Source organism: Amphiprion ocellaris, chromosome 22, assembly GCF_022539595.1.
Source record: "Amphiprion ocellaris isolate individual 3 ecotype Okinawa chromosome 22, ASM2253959v1, whole genome shotgun sequence".
Lineage (NCBI taxonomy): Eukaryota > Metazoa > Chordata > Actinopteri > Pomacentridae > Amphiprion > Amphiprion ocellaris.
The window spans coordinates 25,719,527-25,740,439 of NC_072787.1; the positions used below are offsets into that span (position 1 = coordinate 25,719,527).

The window sequence follows — 20,913 nt, forward strand, 5'->3', positions numbered from 1 at the left end:
GTTACTTTCTGTCAATTTTGGCCCTTTTAGTGTCCTTTATGTGAAGTCAGCTCTTGCTTTTTGCAGTCATGATTAAATGCCTGCAAGACAGAGTTCATGGCACTAAAATATCATCATCTACAATCTTTAAACATTTCCAATTTTTGTCTTGTCTGTGCATTGGTGGTTCCCAATGTGAGACCACTTGAGACCTATGAGGTCAGAAGATAAATCTAGGGTCACTGTGAGAAAACAGTTCTGTTTCTACAGAAAATTAGCTGAAATGTTCCTTTTAGTAATGATATCTGTGATCATTTTTGCAGTTTCAGTTTCATTTACATCAAGCCAAGGAAAAACACTGGACATAAAGTTAAAAACGAGTTTGGAAAGTATACTTAATATAACACCCTGACTTTAATACTGTATTTAGTTATAGCCTGATAAAATTATTAACTATTAATAACTTAATTAAGTTATTTTGAGAGAGTGGAAATCTATCTGTCCTCTTAGCTTTAAAAAGTGCTTCAGTGGCACCATTATTCTGAGATACTCCAAATCTGGCTCAGGCTTTAAGATTTTGGGTCCCTCTGTTGATTATATATACATATCAATATATCTACATTACAGTTCAAAAGTTTGGGGTCACTTAGAAATGTTCTTATTTTTGAAAGCAATTTTTTCAATAAAGATAACATTAAATGAATGATAAATCCAGTGCAGACATAGTTAATGTGGTAAATGACTATTGTAGCTGGAAACAGCTGATTTTTAATGGAATATCTCCATAGAGGTACAGAGGAACATTTCCAGCAACCATCACTCCTGTGTTCTAATGCTACATTGTGTTAGCTAATGGTGTTGAAAGGCTCACTGATGATTAGAAAACCTTTGTGATATTCTGTTAGCACATGGAGAAAAGTGTGAGTTTTCATGGAAGACTTCAAATTGTCTAGGTGACCCTAAACTTTTGAACGGTAGTATATATCAAGAAGAATTATGATAACTGATTTGAACAGGTTTTAAAACCCCACTCATGTATTTCCATTTCAGTGGCTGTTGATAATGGAGACACCGCAGATGCATTCAAGCACAAACAATTATTTGGTACATTGGTAACCTTTGTGGCTCTGTTCAAAAATGAATCAAAAAGAAAATCTGTGCGTGCACTGTGTCATTTTAGGGGTCAAAAAGGTTCAAACCATTCTTGCTTTTGCACTTTCCAGCTCAAACGACCTTAAAATCCAATGTACTGAGTTCAGACTGTAAACAAAGCTTTGTATTGTTGCAGTACTCCTGATAAAACCTAAATCTCATACTACAACTCACAGTGCCTGTAGCCCCATATTTAAACTCAATAGCCACTTTATTAGCTCTCATATTATTGACTTGCTCTCTGTATGGTGGCTGCAAACTCATGGGATGAAGAAGTTTTTCTGCAGCCTTCAGAGCTGCACACGTCTTGTTTGTTGCATCTGAAACAGACGCTAATAGCTTTTATCGAAAGCACAATACAAAGAATACAGCACCATAATCTCTTATTGATTCCCTTCATAGAAATCAGCACATATCACAAAGGACATGTAGACAAACGGAAACTAATTACACAGATGCAATTAGCACCGATCAGTATCACCATGTGTCACTAACATGTTCCACATCCTGAATGCAGTGGAAATAGATTTCCAGCTAATATACACCCGTTTTCATTGTGTGTGCTGCCAGCCTTCAAGATGGAGGCAGCCTCCCTTTCTCTCTCCTGAGCTTTATAAATCAATATCACTGTGAAATCTTCTGACTTTAGCCTCTAAGTGTTTACTGTACTGAGTAAAATGCTGTAAACAGGAGAGCTGAACGTCCTCAACCCACAGCAGCAGTTCACTGGGAGACGGTTTTCTCTCCCCCCCTCCTACTGGGAAGTGCAAACAGCACGTCTAACGTAAATCTCATTTAAAAGTGCCTGATATTAATTACTGTGGATGAGGCTGTCAAAACAACCTAATGGGGGCATGGGACTCCCTCGACACCAGCTGGACTGCTGACAGAGGGAGAACACGGAGAGGATAGGTATCCGGCTGAGCTGCTTCATTACTTGTGTGTGCATTTTTAACCGACTTCCTTCACGACTGCTCCACGGAAAGGCTTGCTTGTACTATAAACTTCATGACACACGATTTACAACTCCTGCTATGTAACTCCTGCAACTACGAGCTTCATGCTTTGCTGATAGCTCCACGTTTAATCAGGGTTCATGTATCAAACATGACACATAAACTCCCTTCGACCCCGCGCGCTGGCATGTGCTACACATGCAATATTGAATTTGCTGTGTTGTTTATTCCCCTGCTAGATGCACCGGGCCAAGTTGGAATCCATCACGTGCAGGTATGGCGGCCAAGGATATCTGTAGCAACAATGTTGGCCGAGCAGAAGCCGACAGCAGCTGCCTGATGTTAGGAGAAAATGGCTGGCCAGGGATGGGTAAGTGCTACGACGCCGTGAAGCTCCGCAGGAAAAAAGGAAAGAGGCAGTTGACTGTCACAGAGGAGACAGCTGCCAAAGCCAGAGAGCTGCAAGCAAGGGGCTGCTGCTGGGGAGAGAATGTCTGCTGGAGGTTCATGGCTCCAGTATACAGAGCCACAGCACACGGCTGGGAGGATTAAACCACGCAGAGCATGAAATATTGAAGGTCTTTGTCATTTTTTTATGCTGTTGCATTGTCACAACACACAGTCGCTTAACAGACAAGCAAACATGAATACATACATAAGGAATGAGTGTGAATTTAGCAACCGATAGGAACAGTGGAAGTGGACAATTCTGTATAATTTACGCTATCTAATGATGATTTTTCTTCTTTTTTTTTTACTGTTCAAAAGTTTGGGGTCACTTAAAAATGTCCTTATTTTTTTAAGAAAAGCATCCGTTTTCAATGAAGACAACATTAAATTAATCAGAAATGCAGTCTAGACATTGTTAATGTGGTAAATGACTATTCTAGTGAGGTTATGTTATGTGTGGATAATATATTTTAAACATTTTAATCAGAGAAAACACACAGAATTTACCACATATGTACCTTTTTCAGCCTTAAAAGTGTCATTTATTGTCATTATATCCTCATGGTTTTAGTCTGGTACCACTGAAAATTCCTCAGAGAACTAGAGAGTTTATGGCCTTCTGAGCAATAATAAGACCACCCTGTTATTCTACTTCGCAGCTTAGTTGGGAAGATATCCATATTTCTGAAGAAACACTATGACAGTGCTCAACATATAACATAGCAGCTTCCAGATTTTTGTACACATTGCAGCAACATCATGGTTGAAGTAAGGGAGAGTTTAACGTTAATCTAGGGTCAAGGTTAGTCATGATTAAAAGAAAATACGTGGAAAATGGCTGGTAAGCACGAACTTTCTGAGTTAGCGCTGAAGCCCGGCATTCAACATGCACTTTTCACACCCAAATCATCCAAATTTTTCATAATTCTGAGAAATACACACTTCTTTTCTGGTGGGATACTAACAATTGTCTGCAAAACTTTAGTCAACCCCATCCAAATTATATATATATATATATTTTTTAATATTTGAACAATGAAAACAACTGAAGCTGGACACGAGTTGGAGCTGCTGAACAATAAACAACATTCAGTGTTTCAAACTTGGCCCCAATAGTTCCTGAACCGCTGGACACTTCTCCTCCAGGAGCAAGGACGTGTCTGACACATATCTGGCCAGTTATAGAGGAACTAAATTTAGCTCCTTACAACCTGCGGTGAAACACAAAAACAGGTGAGTCTGTGCCCAGGTTCTCTTTTTCTGCAAGTCTGCATGACCAACAAGACAACTCAGAACTAGTGATAAAACAGTAGCTCATAAAGTCATTAACAAACTGTAAAAATCGAAGGTTTTCAACATATTAAGTTCTTGTCCAATTTACCGTTATTTTACACATTTTCTTGTTTTTTTTGAAATTATATGCATTTTGAATAACTTTGGGGGCATTTTAGAGAAGTTTTCATTATTTTAGAGAAATTCTGAGGCATTTCAAACAAGTTTTTGGGAATTTTGGACAGATTTTCATTATTCTAGATTATATTGGATAAGACCACAGCAAATTCTGACCTAGATAATGTTTATGATTGGGCCTCAACTCATTTATTTGTCTATTCAGTTGTCCAAAATATATTCTTTATTCTCTACAGTCTTACAGAAGTTTGTGAAAAATTCCTGAAATCTATCTATTTGTGTACATGGACGCAAATTTTCCTTTTTTTTTAGGGACTATGTGTACATGGACACAAGAAAGATGAATATTAAACCTTTGCTTTTGTGGCAAGTTCAACCAACACAAAACGCAACTTTTATATGATAGCAGGCTTCTTTTAAGGACATTTCCTGCACCACGTCAATGCATTTTAAGCTTTTTGTACACATGCATCTCACCGTTTTGCAAGCAAGCAAGTAGAATGTATTTATATAGCACCTTTCACAGATACAAAATCACAAAGTGCTTTACAACAGTAATAAAACAAAAATGATATAGGTAATAAATTATTAAAACGGGAGCAACAGCTAAAGTACAGCCCATCAAAAACAATAAATAAAATAAAAATAATGAATAACTAAAGTAAAGCATCTACAGGTCATCCAGAAACGTGTCTGATTAAAAACATTTTCAGCTGCCTCATAAACGCTTCACAGGAGTCGACCGATCTCAGCTGTAGAGGAAGAGCATTCCACAGCATGGAAAGCACAGTCAGCACGGCTTTTATACTTGGTTAGAGGGACAAGAAGTCATTTTTGTTGGCTTGACCTGAGAGCTCTATTCGGAATTGGCCACGTACAGCCTTAAAAGTGAGCACCAGTGTTTTAAAATGAACATGTAAACTGATTAGGCACCAGTAAAGAGAGGACAGGACTGGGTGATGTGAGATCTCTGGTTAGTTCCTGTTAAAAGACGTGCAGCTGCATTTTGGACCGTCTGAAGGCGGTTTAGAGAGGACTGATTTAAACAGGTAAAAAGGGCATTACAATAATCTAAACAAGACGAAATAAAAGCATGTAAAATCAACTCCAGTTCCATCTTAGATACCATGGATTTTAATTTAGCCGTGTTGCACAGATGGAAAAAACAGGAATGTTTAAGCTGAGACAGAGGCTAATCAAAACCCACAACTAGATTTCTAACGTAAGGCTCAACACAGTCTCTTAATGGCCCAATATGCTGCTTAATGGATGCTATCCATTTGTCAGGGGCAAGTATAAGTGCTTCTGTTTTGCCTGTGTTTAACTGGAGGCAGTTGTCAAACATCCAAATTTTAATAGCCTGCAAACAGTCATTTAAAACTGATCATTTGTTTCTGTCTTCAAGTTTGGATGAGTAATGGAATTGAGTGTCATCAGCATGCAAATGATATGAGATCCCACTAAGTTGGTTTTGCCATTGAGAAGAGATGAACTTAAAATTACACATTTGAGCCACATTAATTAGTGCAACCCTAACATATAGCAGCCAACAATGCATTACAAACAAAACTTTCACAACTGGCTAGCTAACAAGTCGAGGGTTGAGGTTAGAATTTATTGTTATGGGTGGTAGAAAAGTAATTTTCCAGCCTCTCATGCAAGAACTGCATTACCACATTATATTTCTTCATTATTTTTCTATTAAAATGTGTCCAGGCACAGAAGAAAAAATGAAAATATCTGTCCATGTGCAGGAAGAAAATTAATTACGTTTGACAGCCAGGCTGGTGTTAGTTCAGCGTTGTTCACAATACAGCTTTGGTTACTTTGTTCTGCATTCTCCACTACGAGCATGTCAAATGTTTGTGTCCTTACATTAAATAACATGCACACGGAGTGTCAAACTCACTTTAGTTCAGGGGCCACATTCAGCCCAGTTTGATCTCAAGTGAGCCGGAGCAGTAAAATCATAGCATAATAGAGAAACAAAATGACAAAAAATGAGACAAATGGCAAGAAACGAAACAAAAAAGCCACAAAAAATGGACAAAAAAATAGACAAAAAATAATCACATAAATGACACAAACGAGACAAAAAAAGAAAATGACAAAAACATGAGACAAACAACTAAAAAAAGACCAAAAAAAGACAAAAAAATACAAAATATTACAAAATTATGGCACAAAATGACAAAATTGAGAAATAAAATGACAAGAAATGAGACAAATGACACAAAACACAAAAGAGAAAAATTTCATTAAAAACTTGCAAAGAAAAAAGTGAGCAAGACAAAAAAAATTACACAAATGACACAAACGCGACAAAAAAGAAACAAAATGACAAAAAATAGTCAAACTACACAAGCGAGACAAAAAAAAAACACCAAATGACAAAAATGACACACAAAACAGCAAATAAAGCAAAACATAAAAGGGCAAAGAAATAACAAAAAAAACACAAGCGAGAAAAAAAGGAAACAAAACGACAAAAACGAGAATCAAAACGACAAAAAACATGAGACAAACGACAAAAGTCAGACAAAAAAACAACAAAAACAAGAAAATATTACAAAAATGAGGCATAAACTGACAAAAGAACAATGAACAATCTAGTATTTTACTTTATGATCAAAACAACTTGTCGTGGTTTAGAAATTATTTTAAATTTATAGTTTTACTAATTTACAATCTGCAGTTAATGTCTTCTCTGGAATTTTTACACTTTGAGGACCGCTTTTGGCCCGTGGGCCTCATGTTTGACACCCTTGATCTACAGTATGTGGCTTCGTATGTATGGCAGTGTTTTTGAGACTATCTGCGCTCCAACCTTAGCATCTCTGACAAAAGCGGGAAGCCTTTAAGACAAAAGTGATTAAAACTTGGCCAAATCCAGGATTGATTGTCCCAGATCCCCAGTAGAGTGAGTCCAGAGAACAAGCTTCATTCCGTCGACGGCAGTCATCCAGCACAATAAGCTCAACCGAGACCTTCGCAGGACAAATCGATGGTTTCATTATCAACTTAATTACTTGATACCATGATATCCTCTACACTGCTGTCACTGTTGTCTTTTGCCGTTTTAATGACGGCCGTAGAGATGCTGGACTCGTTCCAAAGAGGAATAAAATTACTGTCGGCAATACCACCCTCCAACCAAATTGAATCCAGGAAACCGAGACGGCTGCTCAATCCTCTCCCAATACAACCGGATTTGTCCTTAACTGATTTGTATTATTTGGAGAAAACTGTTTTTAAATTAAAAAAAAAAAAAAAAAAAAAAAGGCCACTGGGTTAAGGTAAGTTGGAGTTCAAACGTTGCTCATTTCAGCTACGGGTTACGAGCGATGAGTGAACCAGAGGTGGCTGTATTTGAAAACCATTACCGAGCAGCGGGAAGCAACTATCTGAGTGGATACGCGATCAACTGATTTGCATCTCAAACATCTCGCTCTCAAAAGTGCTGGTTGCACTCCTCCGCTGGTGGGGAGCTCCACAATCTAGATAAGAGGTTTGTGATGACCTTCCCCGCCCCGAACTGTCAGGGCGACAGATTGTTACCATCTCTAATGAATTCAGGGGCCAAGAAAAAGTGGTGCACGGGAATGTAAAGTGCACATTAATCTTGCAGCTTCTATGCAGGAGGTCTATTAGTGGCATCCCTAACACAGACAGTGGAGTTTGGCTTGAAAAATATCAGGAAGTTTCTTAGATGTTTTTTTTTTTTTACTTTAACTTATAGAAAAACAAGTTTGCTGCCCTTATTTGGGGCTTTTATGCAGACTGTTTGAAAGTGCAGCAAGTCAAAAGCGTGATGATCTCAGTAATAAGTGCAGGAATGTGTGTGTGTCTGTCAAGCCTGCTCTCACCCCCTATTCGTCACATGTAGCCGGTTTGTCAGGACCCCTTGGCATCACATCTGAACACGCTGGAAAACCTTTAACACCATTTTTCAATGCACAAGGAAGTCAAATAAACCTGTGAAATTTGTTCCTTTGAAGGCAACAAAAGGTTAGCCTCGTAACTGGTGCTGAATGCTGTGAAAGGGTGCATTTCAACCCAAACCATTTTCTAAACTCGACCAAGTCGTTCTGGTGCCTAAACTGATGACAAAAGAACTCAGGCGCGTTGGAGAGGGACCAGCTTATCCACAAGTGTCAAAGAATTCCACCCAAATGTTCCACCATTTGCCCGATAAAGGTCTAGAACCAAAATATTACACTAATATTATGTATTATTGCAAATTAGACAGTGTGCAGGAGTCTTTTTGATCCTAAAATGAACCAAACAACAAACTGAAGTAACCAAATTAGATGCAACCAAGTGAAAAAACAATGGTGCAAGACAGAACATAAGCATCAGTCTCCTAAAAGTCCTGTTACCGTCACCACAATCATTACCACTCCAATCTCTTCACATCTGTGTTTTAACTAGCTCTTGTACATTTATCGAACTGGCACCGATGCCAAAGAACACACTGTGTGCATCTCTGAGGGCAGCTACTTTGAGAAAATGGCAGTTTTTGATGCTCTAGGTCCATCTGTCTGACTGTTCTTTCCATATCTCTAAAACTATTTATCCTTTATTTTTTTTTATTTATTTATTTATTTTTTGTCTGCATTTGTTCTCATTGTTTAACTTCACAAAAGGGGAGTCAACATTATATGAGATTGATGCATATTTTAGTCTTGCAGCCAAATATTTTAATATTTAGTGCATGTGTGTGACCATCACCGGCCCTCCCTGAAAGCTAAGCAGATATTCTTTATTAGAATTCCCTATTATGAGCCAGGGAGGGCAGTGCTACACCTCAGTGATGTGTGGGGGAAACAAAGACTGGACAGGACGAACAGGATGAACAGGAATAGAAAATAACAAGCATTGCTATTGCAATTAAAGATTGTAAGGTGGTGTGTTATGCCCAACTACTAACTGTCCATCAATAAAAAAAAAAAATAAAAATTTGAAAAAAGAAAAGAAAACCAAACCAACACAAAAGAAAAAGAGATTCAATAATAAATGAACAAACGGTACTGAGCACCATAATTGTGGGTGTCTTGATAGTATAGAATAGAATAGAATAGGCCAGAAGAGGATGCTAGTGCAAGAGAGAATGAGTTTAGGGTAGAGACTGGAGAGATTCTCAGCACATTCTGGTGGGACCCATCATTTGCTGAAATGGGACTCGGCAGTAGCTGGCGAGACCTGATCAAACATGCAAGTGTGAAGGACCCGGAAGCCCAGAACAGCAATCACAGCAAGGCAGGGCCAAGCCAACAGGGCATCCCTCCCCCCAGGCAGTAGGAGCCACAGGGCGGCACCCCCAGAGAGCCACCGGGGCCACCGTGAACGACACGGACCCAGAGAACAAGAGGGAGCAGCTACCGACACCCCCAGCGTGCCCAGACCAACCCAGGCGGCCCGGGGCACGAGGACCCACCCGCCACCCAAACCCCAACCCCGCCCACCCCAGTCCCCACCCCCCTCCCCCTCCCCCGAGGGGGCCAACGGCCCCACACAGCCAGGAAGCCAGACACAGGGGCCGAGCGGCCCACCGAAGGGATGGCAACCAGCCCATCACAAGGCAGGCCACCACCGGGAGCCGGTCAGAGGAAATCGGAGCCGGTACCCGATGCGAGTCCAGAGGGTAAAAATGGACAGTGTGGTGGGGCCCGGCGATGCCGACAGGGAGGCACCCCGCATACCCCCCGCACCAGGCCCCAGGTGAGCGCAGTACACCCAGGGCCCCCACCCCCCGCAATGCGCCCTGACAACCCACCAGGACAGAGCCACCACATGCCACCAGCCCGCAGTACAGCCACAGCGCCCACCAGGACGGCCAATCCAGCCCCCGCAGCCCACCAAGAGCCATCGCACCAGCCTGGACCCGTCGGGCACGCAGGAGAACCCCCCCCGACCACAGCCCCCAGGTCCCGGGGACCCCCCAGCCACAGCAACACGGATGATGGTCCACCCCCGCCACCCCATAGCCATAAGGGGGCCGGGTCCCACCAGTGAGGCCATATTAGTGAAATCCCCCCCATTACTCCCTATTAATATGTCTCCCGATCCCAGACTGGAGACATTATCCCTGCACCGTGATAACCCTGAGTGTCATGTGGTGCATTAAAAGTGGGGAGGCTGGGCGAGGCGTCCAGGGGGCGGGCCAGAGGACCACAGAGGATGGCTACTCTGCAGCCTACCCTGGCCCAAGTTCCCCGAGCCGTCCCAGACCTACCCCCAAGGTGTGAGTGTGTGTGGTGCATTAAAAACAAAGAGAGCAGGGGAGGCAAGCAAGAGGGTGATGGGGAAGAGACAAGGCCGTAGAGCCCTGCCATCCGCCCCACCACAGAGCCCATCATTCCTGCCCCCACCTGCTCTCAGGGCCCTAACTGTCATGTCCCTATATGTGCCTAAGAGTAACTATATACAGTGATGTGTGAAGTATGTGAAGTGCACAGTAAGAGGCAGTCTGGTGTGGATCCGGCCCATGAGGAGAGAGCAGCGGGGGAGACAGGTAGTAAGACCACCGGTACTGATGCAGAGGGCCCCCAGAGCCCAGAGGCAAGAGGCCGAGGTGGGCCCACACGAACCCGACTGGCCCGGCCAGCACCAAAACCCCCAGAAGTCGCAGCGCTGGAGCAGCGCCCCGGCAGACGCCGTAGCCCCACCACGGGCCAGCCGCATGCAGCACCCCGCCCCGGAGGGAGGACCAGGCCGCACCACTAGGAAGCAAGGGCCATGAGCCCCCACGCCCACCCCGGAGCCGGCACGTCCAGGATGCAGGGCGCCCACCCCGCAGCACCACCGAGACCCCACCCACCCCACTACTCCCCAGGACCGCACCGGGCCCGGACAGAAGCCCCCAGCCAGCAGAAACTTATCTCCAGTGGCGGCACACAGGCAAGTACCAAGGCCTGTGCCCGGATGAGCCAGAGCCACCCCCCCAGAGAGACCACCCGGCCCCCATGCCAGACCCCCAGGCAGCGGAGGGCCCCCAGCCCCCCCAGGGGAGGGAGAGGGACGAGGACGAGCGGCCAGGCAGGAGAGGAGGGAGGAGGAGGGAAGCAGAGCAGGAAAGGACAGGGGAGCGACCGGAGGGCCGACCCACCCCAAACCCCAGGGCCAGCCAGGGCGCCCCAGAAGAGACCAGCCGCCGCCACCCCCAAGGCCCCGGGAGAGCGCACAGACCCAGCAGACCCAGGGCTCAAAGGGAGAGACACCGGGGACACCCACCCCCAGGCAGAGGGGCCCGAGCCACGCTGGCCCCGCAGAGCCAGAGAGCGACCCCAAGAGCAATAGGGAAGGGACACCACCAGTGCATGCACACAGCCTTGAAGTCCATGGTGCCATCCTACTTAAAAAGGTAGAGGGTTAATAAACTGAAATGAAGCAGACAGAAGTCAGAGCATACACACAGACAGAATAATAATTACAATTTTTATGAGGGAAGTGGCATACGCCCACATAGAAGCGGAGGCTATAGATTAATATTTATTGATTTAATAAATGGAGACCATTTTTCTTTGAAGGAGTCCAATTGGTTTTTTCTGATAGAACTGATTAGATAGATAGATAGATTGAACTATTTATCCTTTAAACTTGGCGGTTGTGTTGCCAAGAGTTTAGTCATTTTGATGAGCAGACTCTGCATACTTTGGGGTCTAATGGGGTTCTTTTTGAGGTTCTCACTGGGCAATTGGTTGCATTTGGTCTAAGTTGCTCACTTGCTAGACGACATCATCAGAAGCAAATGTTTAATCTCAGTAAGAGCCGTACAGACATTGCAGAGTCTTCATTAAATACGACAGGCATTAATTGTAAACTACAGCATCACCACAAAGACCCTTCTGAGGAGCAGTTGGCAGCACAAGAGGGAAAAGTTACTGCGATTGTTTCCCCAACTTAAGAGGACTTTTGCTCCCCTCCACCCCCACGACGGAGCCAGTAAGCACATCTGAATATTAATGGAACAGTTGCCTTGAACAGCAGGCGTTTGTCAGGAAGTTGGATCGAATTCATCACTTTAACCTGCTCAGCTCTGCTCAGGGACGAATGATGAGTTCCCACCGCACAGCAGCTGGCTTCGACTCCACCGCTCACACTTGAATGGTTCAAAAGGATGTGAACATGAGTGTCGAACCAAAGTACGAGAAGGGAAAATCAATGGCAGCCTGCATGAACACTTCTCACTTTGACTTTTAATGGATGTCTTTTTTTAAAAATGATTTCATCACTTCTTTCTATTCTTCCTCTGATCTATACAGTACATCAGAGACTCAATAGGAAGAATATGCATTTGCTGTTTTAAATAGATCAGGTTGAACTTCACCTGACCTTCACTATGAGGCACTTTACACTTAATAGAAGCAGCCGTTAGCTTTGGCACATGAACAACCAGGAATCGAATGGAAATTTGAGAGGACTGCTCATTACTGAATGCTTGAATTGTATTGACAGGCAAGAATTATTCACTGAAAACTGCCACTATTGCAGTCAGTGCCTTCTTAATGAGCATTACATTGGCTATTCATTCAACTTTGCCCCAGTGCTGCCGTTACACCTGTCAAGCTTTTCATTCTAGCATGGCATCAGTGTACTTTATCAAGGTAAGATAGTCCTTTATTTCTCCCCACGCCAGGGAAAATTCACATTGTTACAGCAGCTTATGTATCAATAAACACAATAATAGTAATAAAATAATAATAAAATAGGACATATAAAGGACATATAAACCACTCAGAATTTTCTGTCATTTTTGAAACAAAGCTTCTCTGATTTCAGACACTGGCAAACAAAAGCAGGCAGAGGCTAGGTAGCCAATTAATCTAATGATAGCGCCATGTGTTAATAGAAAATCCCACCTGCGGCTCACGTTTTACTGTTCTAATAACTCATAGTGAAATAAGAACACTGTAAAAGGTGTATTAAATATGAACATGATGGATCTCTGCCGAGATAGCACAGAGAAACACATCATCCTCCTCAACCTCATGAACATTTTAGGTTTCTGGCAAACGGCTTTGGTTGATCTTTGCAACGTATTATCACGTGCAAATTAGATTAGTGACAAACTTCTAGCTAAGTTTGTGGAAAACAGATTGCAAACAATGTAATACATTAGCTATACCTACTGTAGAGCCTGCAGGGTTACCAGGGAGCTGGAGTCTACCCCATCCAAAACTGGCAATAAACCACTGTGCTACTATTCAAGTACCAAGAAAATCTGCTTAGGCACAATTAAACTGCATTAATGGTGGATTTGCAGAAATCCTGTTATAAGTTTTCTATAAAGTTAGGCAGAAGTCAAGTCAGATTTAATTTCCACATGCACATTTGGAGTAATATTGCTCAAGGTTAGCTACAGTCTGCCAGAAGCCACTGCTGCTAGAAACAAGATCCATGGCAAACACAAACTGACATGTTTACCACTAATGGCAAATTCACTACGACACAAGACACAAAACCCTAACCCTAGACACAAATATCTGGAACTGTACAACACAGGATTTTACTTTATGATCAACACGACAAAAGTCAGACATAGAATGACAAAAATAAGACAAATTATTACAATAATTAACACAGAATGACAAAAATGAGACACAAAATGACAAAAGCGAGAAACAAAATGACAAAAAATGAGACAAACGACATGAAACAACACAAAAAACAGACAAAAAATGCTAAGAAAGTTTGAAAGAGACAAAAAATGAACAAAAACAAGACAAAAATTACACAAATGACGCAGAGACAAAAAAAGAAAAAAAAATGAAAAAAATACACAAACAAAACAAGTCAGACAACGAAAAACACAAAATGACAAAAACAGGACACAAAAACAACGAATAAAGCAAAACACAAAATGATGAAAATAAGACAAAAAATACACTCAAGACAAAAGGGAAACACAAAATAACAAAAACGAGAAACAAAATGACAACAAAATGACAAAAGTCAGACAAAAAAACAACAAAAACAAGACAAAATATTACAAAAATGAGACACAAAATGAGAAAAGAGCAATGAACAATATAGTATTTTACTTTATGATCAAAACAACTTGTCAAGGTCTAGAAATTATTTTAAATTATAGTTTAACAAAATTACAATTTTCAGCTAATGTCTTCTTGGCCAGTTTTACACTTTACAAAGTCGTCCCATGGGCCGGATTGGACCCTCTGGCGGGTCGGTTTTGGCCTGTGGGCCGCGTGTTTGGCACCCCTGTTCTCCACATGGTCACAGAAACTGAGTTACATCCAGAAACAACTATTTTTTGTTGGTTTTGCCCATTCAGGGTGGTTGAAACTCTTAAAATCTAAACCACGGTGAAAACAGAAAGCCTGAGTACTGCTGAGGTTCATACCACTTTACACCTTTCCCAAGTTCCTGCAGTGGAAAAACACCTTTTGTTCATGTAAACTTGGGCAACTTGAATTGGGACAGAGCTGCTAATATGAGCCTTAACTCTGAGCATCTAAGACCAACTTACACACAATGAGTGAATACCACATCATTGACTTTCTCTGCATAACCTTAAACCCCACAAATTAACGTGTTCAGTTATTTTAATGCTCCTTGGCCTTGGAATTAACACCAGACATTTGGCAACTGTGCCTGCTCGCTATGATAGCGTGGAAAGTTCTGGGAAAAGTTAAGCAAACGGTCGCATACAATCAATCACCAGTGTTAGCAAATAGATTAACTTTATGGTCATTATGTTGTAGGTAAATCAGGAAATGTGGTAAAAACACACTCGTCACACGTAATAAAAACCATCTCCAACGGTTTCATCAACATTTACATACATGTCCCACTCCACTGTCAACAGACTGTAAAATGATGAGACCTGGTTACTCAGTAATGCTAACAATCATTAAGGTTGACTGATGGCACGGTGCAGATGACTGGGCGGCTCATTTATCCATCAGGAAGATACGTCCCACTGAACTTCACTGCACTGTTTTCCTACTTTTCTGATAGATTTCACGCGGCATATCTTCAGATATGGTGTGACTGATTGGACTGGAGTTTCGAAGATGGAGAATCTAATCGAAATCCGTGTGGAAAATACATTTTGTCTGTACGGGATGTGGCCAAAAAATATGTGGACAGCCAAACACCATGGACATAGCTTGCTGTAGGGACTGATTTTATGTGACAAGTCAGATCCTAAGATGTTGGATTGGTTTGAGGTCAGATCTTCACACAGTGGAGTTAAAGTTCTTCCACACCAAACTAGAGAAGCCTGTTTCTTTGCTATGTTGCATACTTTCGGCCAATTTTCTTTATTTCTTACTTAACTTGAGTTATCTGACAGAATAATTTGTCAGTAAACCTTACAAAAGACCATTTTCTGCCATCTCAGAGGTTCCTCACCACATCAATGATTAATGAAACACTCCCTGTTGGAAATTTTCGCCGCTTTGAAATGAACTGCATTCACACGTTCTGTAGGAAAAAGGCCGCCTTTCATTACCAGTCAAGGCCCACGGATGCCAGATCTCTTCTGTGAACGCCCATTTGGGAAGATTAACTACAGGAATATGCTTTAGTGTCTGATAACGGGAGAGTCATATCACATCGCCCAAGGTGGTTTCTGGGGCAACAGCGTGGCCATCAATCAGCTGGGTGTAATCTCACTAGAAATCGTTGTCAGCATGCAAATTAGTGTCACATTTCACACACCGCCTATGTGTACACGCCAGGAAAAATTGGAAAATGTCTGGTAAATAACACTGTAAAGCTGGATCGGCGTGCAGTGTGTGAGATGTGTGTGCGCTCTCCGAGGAGGTAATACATCAAACTGGAACTTGATTAAGCAGAAAAAAAAAGGGGGGGGGGGACATTAGAGAGTACAGAAAATGCACCAGGACACAAATGGAACAACAACAGATGCACCAGGATGGTCAGTCATGATGGAAGAGTGACATTGTTTGTGCCATTTATTCTGAGTTAAAAGCCTCAAAAATAAAGTTCTTTTTTATTCTGTGCAGCTAAACAAGAGGCCTCCATGAAAAAAAGCCTATTTTGTGTTGTTTTGTGGAATTCAGAATGAAAGTCAGTGTTTCTGTGTGCGGGGTCAATATGACAGCAAGACTTAAAGCTTTTTCATTTTTTAGCTATGCAACATGCATCTTCACTACAGACTGCTGGAAATACAGTGGTGGAGGAAAGTTTTCAGACAACCTTAAAATTTTAAACAATCTCAAATTATATTATACACAGGGGGTCCTCGGTTTACAACATCCTCAACCTACGGCATTTTGTCGTTACGTCAGAAGTGGCTACATGGAACTATTTGGTGAGCGGAGCGTATGAATACATAGTCTATAAGACAGCTTTGTTTACATTATCAGGTTCTACGCCACCTTGGATTGTGTTACATTCACTAACTCTTTGCCCTTCATTATGGCTCCCAAACGTGATCAAGTACAGGCTGCCCATAAAGTCTCTTTACTGTTTTAAGAATTTATTACAAAGGCAGTTGATAAGATATCTTAACCAGATTTGTTTTATTGTAATCAGTGATTATTAAAGTTTGTAATCACACTGAAATTGTGTGTTTCAGGTGTCCTGTTGGTGAAAGAGGTGCTGTTAAATGAAACCCTAAAAAATGTCTACTCCTCAGACCGGTGGATTGGAAGGGATGGACCACCACATTCACCAGATATCACTCCCTTTGACTTCTTTCTATGGGGTTATGTTAAAGATATCGTGTATTGAACAAAGATACAGGACATTACTGACTTGAAGCAAAAGATTTCTGATGCCGTTGCCACCATAGATGAGGCTATGCTACAGCGAACATGGCAAGAAATCGAGTACCGTCCTGATGTGCTTCGTGCAACTAATGGTGCCCATATAGAGGTGTATTAAATGAGGTCGAAAAAAACTTTGACAACCACTGATTACAATAAAACAAATCTTTTATAACCACTATAAAAGTACAGCAAGGACTAAATAAACCAGGCAAAACATGTTAATTAGCAATGTTTTTCTTCCTGTAATACACCAGTATCGACTTCTACATGACATGAACTCCTTTGTGGTCTCCGTTTTCTCTTTTATTGCCACTATGTGCCGACTCTGCTACTAAAAATGAAAGCATTTTGTAGAAAAGGAACTTTGAAACTGCATCGACCTACTAATGCTGCAAAAATATTGGCCATAAAAAGTATCAAAGATGAGACACAGTAAAAAAAATCACTGGGAGTATCCTATAAGTTCAAACCCCAGAGTGCTGCTGCCACAGCATGTTCACCAACACATATATTAACTTTATCATTAAGAGAAGAGTTAATGATGCTAGAAGATTTATCCCTGAGGCTTTCCGAGGAATCTCACGCAACAGACTGCTCACTTGTATGCGCTGCAGGTCGGCATACATACACCCAAACCAGGCTAAGCTAAAGGACACGGCTGAGTTGGCCTTTTTTTTTTTTTTTCCCCTACGTTGCACCTGCATATCTGTCCCACTTTCTGCTGTTGTCTACAGTTTGCTGCTCCTTTTAGATATTACCGTCTCTGGAGGCACAAAACCCATTAAGTGAAACTAATACAAACAGGCTGCAAGGTGAGGTTCTGCAGTTGTGGAATATCTGCAAGTATTACGCTTCTGTTACACTTTAATGACGGCTCAAGTTTGGAATTGAGTTGAAATGATGGTTGATGGCTCCACTGATCCCCTCATCCCTCAAACTCCCTACCATTTTGTGGCAAAGACACTCATTATTATTGGCTGAGGGTACACGGCGTTGGCCCCCGTGCTCTTTATCCATCTGTACTAATGTGCCAGTGTGTCCATAGATGTTTTGGCTGCGCAGAATGGATCTGTGTTTGCATGCCTCCCGAGGATGATTTACAAAGCATTGATTTGGAAGCGCACAGACTGGAGCACAATAAAACCGTTGTTTATGTTCAGGCGGTGAGTGTTCATTGTCAAGGGGAATGGCATCTTGTTTTAGGGCAATGTAGAGCACCATGGGAGCTAACACGACAAATCATTTCTTTTTAACTGCCGGGACAGATGAGGCTCGTGCGATCGGTTATACACCAGCTTTTTGCAATAAGTCAATAAAATTGCCTCTTCCAGTTATATGAAAATGGGCTGTGGCAGGGCCATGCTATACATTTCAATAAAGGCAGTAGATTGGAAGTGCAGCGAGACAAGGACAGAGCTCGGAAAACAATATGTAAAGTCACGGCCAAGCCAGCGGCGTGCCAAGCAATCAGGCCAAATAGGGCCAAATGACTGTCTTAGTTCAAATGATTATGTGCAGCACATATACGGGTTTAAATTACCTTTTAAAGGTGGTAATGAAAAACCCTGCACTAATAAAGTGGCAATTTAAATGCACAGAATCTGTTTTTAACACAATGCAGACAGATAATTTGTCTCATAACGTAACAAAAACATTCATCAGACAGAAGAAAACATCCAGACAAAACTAAAAAGCTGCTCCTTTGTATTAAACCCATGAAAGTTAATTAAAGTCTTCAACACAAAACTAAAAAAGTATATTTTTTTATAATTCCTTAACAAAATTAATACTTTGTGTTCACATTGTATGAAATATGAACATTAAGATATTAACGTATAACATTTGAAGATTTATTTTAAAATTTGCAGTGTGAACACAAAAATATATTTTGTCTTAACAGAAAAATTCTAAAATTTTCTGTTGCAAACTTACCATTGAATAGTACATTTATTTTAAATAGAATATTTTTCTAATTATTTCCAAATAAAGTATATTATGTCATTGAGGGGTTTTAAACATCTATAAATTTTTTTTTTAAACATTTTTTGTTATGGTTGACCGACTTCGAAAAATATATATATATTTTTATAGCTCTTTCCTCAATAATATACAACCATATGATTATACAAGCAAGATAACAAGATTTACAGTGTTGGGTTGAACACCAAAATATTCTCTTGTTTACAATTTTCTGTGTTGTCAACTTATTAATAGTACATTTATTATAAATAGAATAATTTGCCAAATTATTTCCGAATAATGTAAATTATTTCATTGAGGGGTTATAAAATTGTATTCATTCATTCATTCATTCATACATACATACATACATACATATACATATATATATAGTCAGAAAAACTGAAATGATTTCATTCTGTGGTTTTAATAAGCTCTGCTGAACAGGCTCAAGTTTCCAGTAGAGGCAACTTTTATATACATTTATGTTAGAATTTGTTTTAATAATGCAATACACATTGATCATTTATCTAATAATGTCATGAAAACATTCATTAGAACCGTTCAAATGTTTTAAATATTAAAAATAACCCACCTCCCAAAAAAATAAATAAAAAAATCACGGAAAAATCCAGACAAAACAAAAAGCAGCTCCTTTGTATTAAACCCAGAAAGCTGAACTCCTGGAATGTGCAACGCTGGCAGGAAACCGGGGGATTAACCGTTTGCATTCGAAGCATGTACCAAGCTAATACACTTGCACCTGATATCAAACGAAGTGATTCTAATTAGCCCATTTGACCTGGAGGTTTCTTTGTTGCTCAGCGTACGTCAGCATGCAGGGCCATGCATGGGCGACCAGGAGCTGATGTAAGGTCTTCAAGAGCTTCACTGCTCAGAGGCTCGGCTTTGGAGGAGGATTTCAAAGATGCAGATATTCCCTTGAAGACACTTCTTCACATCGTGAAGAAGGAGGAGGAATTGCTGGTTCCATGTAATGGGTCAGTGTCGGAAGTTTTTGTGGCCCCTTAAGGAGACACTTGAGCTTCTCAGAAACTACAAACTAGCTGCTCTGGTTTCATATCGAATGTTTTCATTCACTTTGCCTTGATGAGAACAACAGGAGAAGCTTGTGCTGGCGTGCTTTTCAGATTTATGGGCCAATTTACTTTTGATCAATAACAATAAATCAGAAAAATGGAATATGAAACAGCGCTGATTCGTCTTCAAATGCCACTAAATCCTGTTCATATGGCTGTTTTCATAACACCAGGCCAGCCAGTCTAATGTCAACGTTTTTCCATGTTGTTTCACAGGAAATGTTCTCGATTCATCTGACTAAACTATAACGGGTGAAGTATCTGTCAGCAGCCTCACAAAGCATTTCCCTTCACTCACTGTGGTCTGGAAAGGCTGAGCGTGCGAGTGTTTAATAAGCTACCGGCACAGTTATGGATCCCACTGGGACGATGGGCAAAAGTGCAGCGAACCAACTGCCAAACCTGAAGGTTAAAAGGGAGAATCCACCCGCACACTGAAATTACTTTGTCCTGTTCCAATTATTCCAGATAGTGCAATTAATATCCACAAACAATTTCACATGATAGCCACTGAAAGATGGAAATATGGGGTAACCTTTTTGGAACTGACTCCATGAGCTTTACGGGTTTAAGGTATTTGAAGCATCTTCTAACTGACCTCTAGAATGTCTCTAATTATACTTTGTATTATTAGCTACTACATCAACTCCCAGTTTAGACCTGCTTTGTTTTAGATACCATCGTAAACAACCTCATCAAAGTGTAATTCACAAGCAAAGATTCATTCCTGCCTTTGGGGACACATATTTGTCTATAAATAAAGATGACGAAGACCATGAGACACTTTAAAAGCTCTTTGAATAACTTAGTGAGAGAATGTTGCCTTCAGAATATTTATTTTTATCAATTTCAAACTGCCAACGAATGATATACAAGGTATAGATTGGTTTAATAGAACCAGAGATTCTATTATATATGTTTCCATGTTTTTCTGTCAATCTCATTTCTTTCATTTGGCAAAATTTCAGTGCAGAAATGTCCAGAATTGATTAAGAGAAAAATTTTGTTAGCTGTACATGTTCTTTTATGTCAACAAGTTTTGATTTTAGCATTAATTAAACTCAGATTTACAAAATGGATATAGTAGTGGTGGGATGTGATTTTAAAAAAATCGAATTAATTAGAGGCTTTGTATTTAGTTTTGTC

General features: G+C 41.0%; 1 protein-coding gene across 1 annotated transcript in view; it reads right to left on the bottom strand.

Moving 5' to 3' along the window:
• The window catches only part of LOC111565276 (dipeptidyl aminopeptidase-like protein 6), a 315,168-nt gene that overhangs the window by 280,769 nt on the left and 13,486 nt on the right, over positions 1 to 20,913 (bottom strand). The window lies entirely within an intron of this gene.